Genomic DNA, 7,609 nt, shown 5'->3' with positions numbered 1-7,609 from the left:
GGCGTGGAGCGGGTGGCTGCCTCGCTCTTCCTCTCCATTCCTCTGTGTGTGTGTGCCCAGGTGTGCGGGTGTAAGTCTGTGTGCATGGGTGTGTGCACACTTTCTGTGTGCATGTCTCTGTGCATGCATGTCTTTTAAAAAATATTTTATTTATTTATTTATGTATGTATGTATGTATGTATTTATTTATTTATTTATTTATTTATTTATTCATGAGAGACACAGAGAAAGAGGCAGAGACACAGGCAGAGGGAGAAGCAGGCTCCCTGCGGGGAGCCCGGGATCACGACCCGAGCCACCCAGGGATCCCCTGTGTGTGCATGTCTGTGTGTCCCTGTATGTGTGCAGAGTGTGCATGTCCTGTGTGCACTGTGTGTGTGTACGGGCTCGTGTCTGTGTGTCTGTGTATGCAAACACGCGTATGTGATGTGCGTGCGTGAGTGTGTGCATGTGTGTGTGTGTGAGAATGAGAGAAAGAGAGTTTGGTCTTTTTCCTCTTACAGTTTTTTAACATTTTCTCTCTTTCTTTGGTGTTCTTTGGTTTCACTTCAGTACACCAAGTGTGATATTAGTTCTCGTTGCTTCTTCTGTTAGACTCGGCTACTGTATCCTTGCTCTTCGGGCGCTCATGCATCTCTTTATTTCTGGAATATTTTCCCCCCATCAGTTCTTCAAATGCTGCTTCTTTGCCACGGCCTCTGGGTTCTTGTGATGCCCACCTATGGACATTGTGAGTTCTTCGGGATTTACTCTCCCCGTAGGTCCACTGCCCCATTCTAGGTGGTGTTTTTGTGAGGTTTTTTCCTTCTTTATCTGTGCTCGTTTCAAGGTGAACTCATAAGTGCTACTTTATAATTCACTGATTTACTCTTTGACCCCGTGAAGTCCAGATCTATCCCAAGAATCCCAATGTGTCTCCTATTCTACATCATTGTCCCAAACTCAAGGGGGACAGAATGAAGCACAGGGAAGCACTGCCGCCGTGCCACACTCTGACCCCAGCTCAGGCTGTCCTCCCTCCCAGCACTGCCACCACTTACTTGTTTTCTCTCTGGGATGCCATATGCACAGATAGTGACATAGTTATGTAAAATGTGGTTACGAGCAAATATTTATCTGTGTATGTATCTATAAATACATTCATCTCTTCACATTGTGGGATTGGTACCTGACTGTAAACTGTATTTTGCATCTTGTTTTTTCTCTTAAAATATCTATCTTGGAAGTCCTCCCAACTCACCTGGAGGTGACCGTCCCCAGGCTTTCACGGCTGCATGCTATTTTCCATGTGACATTGTCTGTTCAACCTGCCTCATACTGATGAGCATTTTTAAAAGATTCTATCTATATCTATCTATCTATCTATCTATCTATCTATCTATCTATCTATCTATCTATCTATCATCTATCTATCTATCATCTATCTATCTATCAATCATCTATCTATCATCTATCTATCTATCATCTATCTATCTATCTATCATCTATCTATCTATCATCTATCTATCATCTATCTATCATCTATCTATCTATCAATCATCTATCTATCTATCTATCATCTATCTATCTATCATCTATCTATCATCTATCTATCTATCAATCATCTATCTATCATCTATCTATCTATCATCTATCTATCTATCATCTATCTATCATCTATCTATCTATCTATCATCTATCTATCTATCATCTATCTATCTATCTATCTATCATCTATCTATCTATCATCTATCTATCATCTATCTATCTATCATCTATCATCTATCTATCATCTATCTATCATCTATCTATCTATCTATCATCTATCTATCTATCTATCTATCATCTATCTATCATCTATCTATCATCTATCATCTATCTATCATCTATCTATCATCTATCTATCTATCTATCATCTATCTATCATCTATCTATCTATCATCTATCATCTATCTATCATCTATCTATCATCTATCTATCTATCTATCATCTATCTATTTATCATCTATCTATCTATCATCTATCTATCATCTATCTATCTATCATCTATCTATCATCTATCTATCTATCATCTATCTATCATCTATCTATCATCTATCTATCATCTATCTATCATCTATCTATCTATCATCTATCTATCTATCATCTATCTATCTATCATCTATCTATCTATCATCTATCTATCTATCTATCTATCATCTATCTATCATCTATCTATCTATCATCTATCTATCATCTATCTATCTATCATCTATCTATCTATCATCTATCTATCATCTATCTATCTATCATCTATCTATCTATCATCTATCTATCATCTATCTATCTATCTATCTATCATCTATCTATCTATCTATCTATCTATCATCTATCTATCATCTATCTATCTATCTATCTATCATCTATCTATCATCTATCTATCTATCTATCTATCTATCATCTATCTATCATCTATCTATCTATCTATCTATCATCTATCTATCTATCTATCATCTATCTATCTATCTATCATCTATCTATCAATCTATCTATCATCTATCTATCATCTATCTATCTATCTATCTATCTATCTATCTATCTATCATCTATCTATCATCTATCTATCTATCTATCTATCTATCTATCTATCTATCAACTCTCTATCTATCTATCTATCTATCTATCATCTATCTATCATCTATCTATCTATCTATCTATCTATCTATCTATCATCTATCTATCTATCATCTATCTATTTAGAGTGATAGTGGGGAGGGGCAGGGGCACAGGGAGAGAGAATCCCAAGTGGACTCCACACTGAGCACAGAGCACAACGCAGGGCTCCATCCCACAACCCTGAGACCATGACCTGAGCTGAAATCAAGAGTTGGGGGCTCCCCCGACTGAGTCCCCCGGGTGCCCCTGTTGAGGGTTTTGATACTGACGACAGCATGCAATAAACACCTGTGAGCTTAGGTTATTCTCCAGCTGCCAATCAAATAGATATTTAGGATCGTATCTCAGGATTCTTTGCTTTTGCCTTCTGGTAGGTGAGTTTGAGCCTTTTCTCTTCACAACTAACATTCTTGTTCTGCTGGGATCTGCTTTTTTGGTCTACCTGTTTTTGTTTCATTTCTTCCTTATTTTGCTTGAAAATTTATTTTTTTAAGTCAATATCATTTCTTTATTTCTTTAAGGGTTGTGCACTTATTTTTTAAATAGTTTTTAAAAATTTATTTATTTATTTATTTATTTATTTATTTATTTATTTATTTATGTGACACAGAGAGAGACAGAAAGGGGGGTAGGAGGAGAGGGACAAGCAGACCCCCACTGAGCATAGAGCCTGATGCAGGCTCGATCCCAGGACCCCGAGATCACAACCTGAACAGAAATCAAGAGTCAGACACTCATCCTACTGAGCCACCCAGGTGCCTCTGGTGTGTACTTGTTTTTAAAACCCTTTCAAACTACAGGACTAATGATAAAATCCAATAATTCATTTCCTGGTACATCACCGTCTTGTCCAGGCCTGTTTCCTCGGTGGCCCAAGTTTGGATGGCAGGAGTATCTTGGGCAGGAAAGTCCCTATTTTTACTCCATTTCCTGTATCTTTATGGTTATTTTTGTGCCATGGCTCCCAGGTTGTAAATTTTTTCTATTAGTGTTTTATCTCTTGTTGTTAGAAGTTTGGAATCAAGAGGTACTGAAGAGCACAACCCTAAATGCCATCTTTTTTTTTTTTTTTTAAAGATTTTATTTATTCATTTGAGAGGGAGGGATAGAGAGAATGAGCAGGAGAAAGGGAGCAGCAGAACAAGAGGGAGAAGCAGATTCCCCTCTGAGCAGGGAGACCGACATGGGGCTCGATCCCAGGATCCTGAGATATAACCTGAGTCGAAGACAGACCCTTCACCCACTGAGCCACCCAAGCACCCCCGAAATGCCATCTTTATGAGAACATATTTTAAACAACAATATTGTGACAAGGACCTACCCGCAATTGGGTTTCCTTTCTAATTGGCACAGTTAGAAATTGCGGCTGACGCCATCTATACTCTCGATTCCCCTTCCCTGCCTTGCTCCGCTGCGCCCCAAGACACTTCCCCCCGTGGACCCTGCCTGGAGGGTCCCCATTACCAGCTGTCCCTAACTGAGGCGGGAAGGAGAGATGGGTCATCTGTACCAAATGCTGGGGAGCAGGGCAGCCCGAGGTGAAACCGTGGGAGTCTGTGCCTGGGACGCGGCTGGAAGGGATCCCAGGGAGGAACGTGGACCGTCCACGGGGGCAGGTGCCCACCCGTGGGGCCCATGGCCCTCGGGCAGAGACACCGGGAAGGGAAGGGCACCCGGGGAAGAGGACCGCAGGACTAGCCTGTGGGCTACAGGAAAGCAGGCCGGTGCGAGGCCTTGGGGGTTGGGGAGGCAGGACGCGGGGCCGGTACTGCAAGTGCCAGGTGCAGCCTGAGTCCATCCTGCCTCTGCCCGCCAGCAGTCCGGGGGGCCAAGCTGCAGGCCATGCCCTGTGCACGACCCTGTGCTCGAGCGCTCCGGCCTCGCCCAAGCAGCACAGCAGGACAGGCTCACTCTGGTGGCCTCCCCGCTCTCAGCTGTCCCGGGCCGGCCCGGTTGCTGTGCGGGGCAATGCAGGCTTGCCTAGGCCTTCCTCAGAGCCGTCCCGGCCTCCCCGTGGCACCCCCGCCCAACGCCGCGGCCGCACTTTGGTGGATTTGTTCCAGCAGCGCCCCACTTCTGGTACCGGGTCCCGCTATAATGAGGGTGCTTTAGGAATACGGCAGATGACCTGGGCTTCTGGGCAACAGAAACTCATCTCTCGAAGATCTGGGCGTTGGAAGTCTGAGATCCCGGTGCGGGCAGATTCGGGGTCTGGTGAGGGGCGCTCCTGGTTCACGGAGAGCCTTCTTGCTGTGTCCTCACGTGGGGCAAGGGGCGAGGACCTCCGTGGGGCCTCCTCTATGAGGGCATGAATCCCATTCATGACCTGATCACCTCCCAAAGGCCCCACCTCCAAATACCATCACATCGGGGACTGGATTTCAACCTTATGGATTGGGGTGGGGGTTGGGGGGGACACACACGTTCTGTCTACAGCTGTCTTCATTGTCACCCTCAAGTATGACGTTACCCTCATCATCCTCAGTTATGACCCTTCCCAACTGGGAACTACTTAGCAGGCAGATCCCGTGAAATGCTTGCATGCAAAGCAGGCAAACTGATGTGTTTCCCAAAATGAATGGGGCCCATTCTACCCCCTGGAATGAGGAAAGGCAGTAGAATACTGCATTAATATTTTTTTAAAAATTCATCTTGGGACACCCGGGTGACCCTCAGTTAGGCGTCTGCTTCAGGCGTCTGCCTTCAGGGCTCAGGTCATGATCCCAGGGTCCTGGGACTGAGCCCCATGTCAGCCTCCCTGCTCAGCTGGGGAGTCTGCTTCTCCCTCGCCCTCTGGCCCTGCTTATACGCTCTCTCAAATACATAAGATCTTTAAAAAAATCTTCTCATTTTGGGATATCAAACAAAAATCCTACAACTCTGCTCTAAATACTGGTTTCTGATAGAGTATATAATGATAAACTTAAAATAATAAATCATATATTTTATTTCTCAAATACAAGTTATTGACTTTGTATTTCTTCCAAACAATACAATGACCTTGGCCTTGTATATAAATTGTTGTATCGCAGGGATTTAATTTAAACCTATCTTTTTTTTAAGATTTTTTTTTTTTTTTTTAATTCATGAGAGACACAGAGAGAGAGAGAGAGAGGCAGAGACACAGGCAGAGGGAGAAGCAGGATCCCTGCAGGGAGCCCGACGTGGGGACTCTATCCCGGGACTCCAGGATCACACCCTGGGCCGAAGGCAGAAGCGCAACTGCTGAGCCACCCAGGGATCCCCAATTTAAACCAATCTAAACTCTCCTGTCACTAAAGTATATTTTGTGTTCACTCTGTTATTTTTTCCAAAATTTTTCCTGTTACATCTCAAGCAAGGTAGCTTACTTAAATCCATTTTAAAATGTGAAAATTTTCTACCAAAGAATAAAGAAAAGACTATTACCACTTCAACACCCAATACAGGGTGTGGTAGAAGGTGATGATGGGGACACAAAAAAATCCTGCCTCCCTCTGTGCCCACAGAAGAGGATGGTCTTGTTTTCCCAACTAGGCTAAAAACCCAAACTGTGATGTAATACTGAGATACTGAAATCTGCATCACAAAGGAAGAGTTTGTCTTTAAATTATTTTCGATTAACATTTTTTAAAGATTTATTTATTTATTTTAGGCTGGGAGAGGCAAAGGGAGAGGAGAGAGAGAATCCCAAGCAGATTCCAAGCTGGGCGCGGAGCCTGACGTGCGACTCGATCTCAGGACCCTAAGATCGTGACCTGAGCCAAAACTAAGAGTTGGACACTTAACCAACTACACTACTCACCCCTCATTTTAGATTATTATTACTTTTTTAAAAAACCACTCAGTTTAGAAATGCCTCCTGTTGGTGAAGGCCCAGTGTAAAGAGTAAGCCACCCGACGGAGAGGGGGCGGATGGAGTCCTGGGGAGGATGTCTAGGGAAGGGAATCGTACCAGGCCTTTTAGCTGCTCGGGGCTGGATACATAACAAGGATAGACAAAAGCAGAGATGAACATGTGTCCTGGGAATTGAACTAGACCAGCTTCAGTCAACAACAGGAGTAAACCCAGAGAGACTAGGCAGGCGGGACAAGTTCAAGGGCTTTGAGAAAGCAGAATTTGTACCTAAATGCATTTTTTTTTCCTTTTCTCAAAATACTCCAGAGCAGGAGCTACCTATTAAGATATAATATATCTAGAATAAGAGGTCTATACACATGATTTATAATATATAAAACCTTACACATGATATAATAAGATACATGTGATAAATATAGATATGCACATAGAGATGGGCATATGAGATATATGTAGGAGGAGCACCTGGGAGGCTCAGCCGGTCAAGCACCTGCCTTCGGGTCGAGTCATGATCCTGGGGGTCCTGGGACGGAGTCCTGCATGGGCTCCCTGCTCAGCCAGGACTCTGCTCCTTCCTCTCCGTCTGCCCCTCCCCCTGCTCACGCACCTGTTCCCTCTCTGTCTCTCTCAAATGAATAAATAAAAAGTCTTAAAAAATGATATGTGTACGATAGACATTTTATGTAAACATCTACAAATGAAATCACATAAAATGTGCATAAGTGGGCTTATATGTGAGGACATCTAGATCCTTCTAAACCCTCAGAGCTGTTCTGGCACAGAAAGCCCACCTGTGATGAAGCAGAGGAAATGAGATATGCTCATTCTAAGCAGATCATCCTGTGTCGTGTTTTCACCTGTCCTGTGCCCTACCTAAACTCTCCTTTGATCTGACGTCTGCAAACACTGCTTTCAAGCGCTCTTAGGAAGTGGAAACTTTCTCCTAAGGGAATGATGAGCAAGAGAAATTCAGTTTTTGAATTATGATATCCATTCCTAGGGAAGACTGTCAACTTCTGTGAATTCTTCTCTCTTCTATTAACCCACTTCTGAAACAGAGAAAGATACTTGCTAGGCCCACTGCAGTTTAGTAGGATCAACTATTCTATTTGTTATTTTAAATGTTTTTAAAAGAGT

This window comes from Vulpes vulpes, chromosome 5 (assembly GCF_048418805.1).
Source record: "Vulpes vulpes isolate BD-2025 chromosome 5, VulVul3, whole genome shotgun sequence".
Classification (NCBI taxonomy): domain Eukaryota; kingdom Metazoa; phylum Chordata; class Mammalia; order Carnivora; family Canidae; genus Vulpes; species Vulpes vulpes.
Note: the sequence above shows the minus strand (reverse complement) of the source record.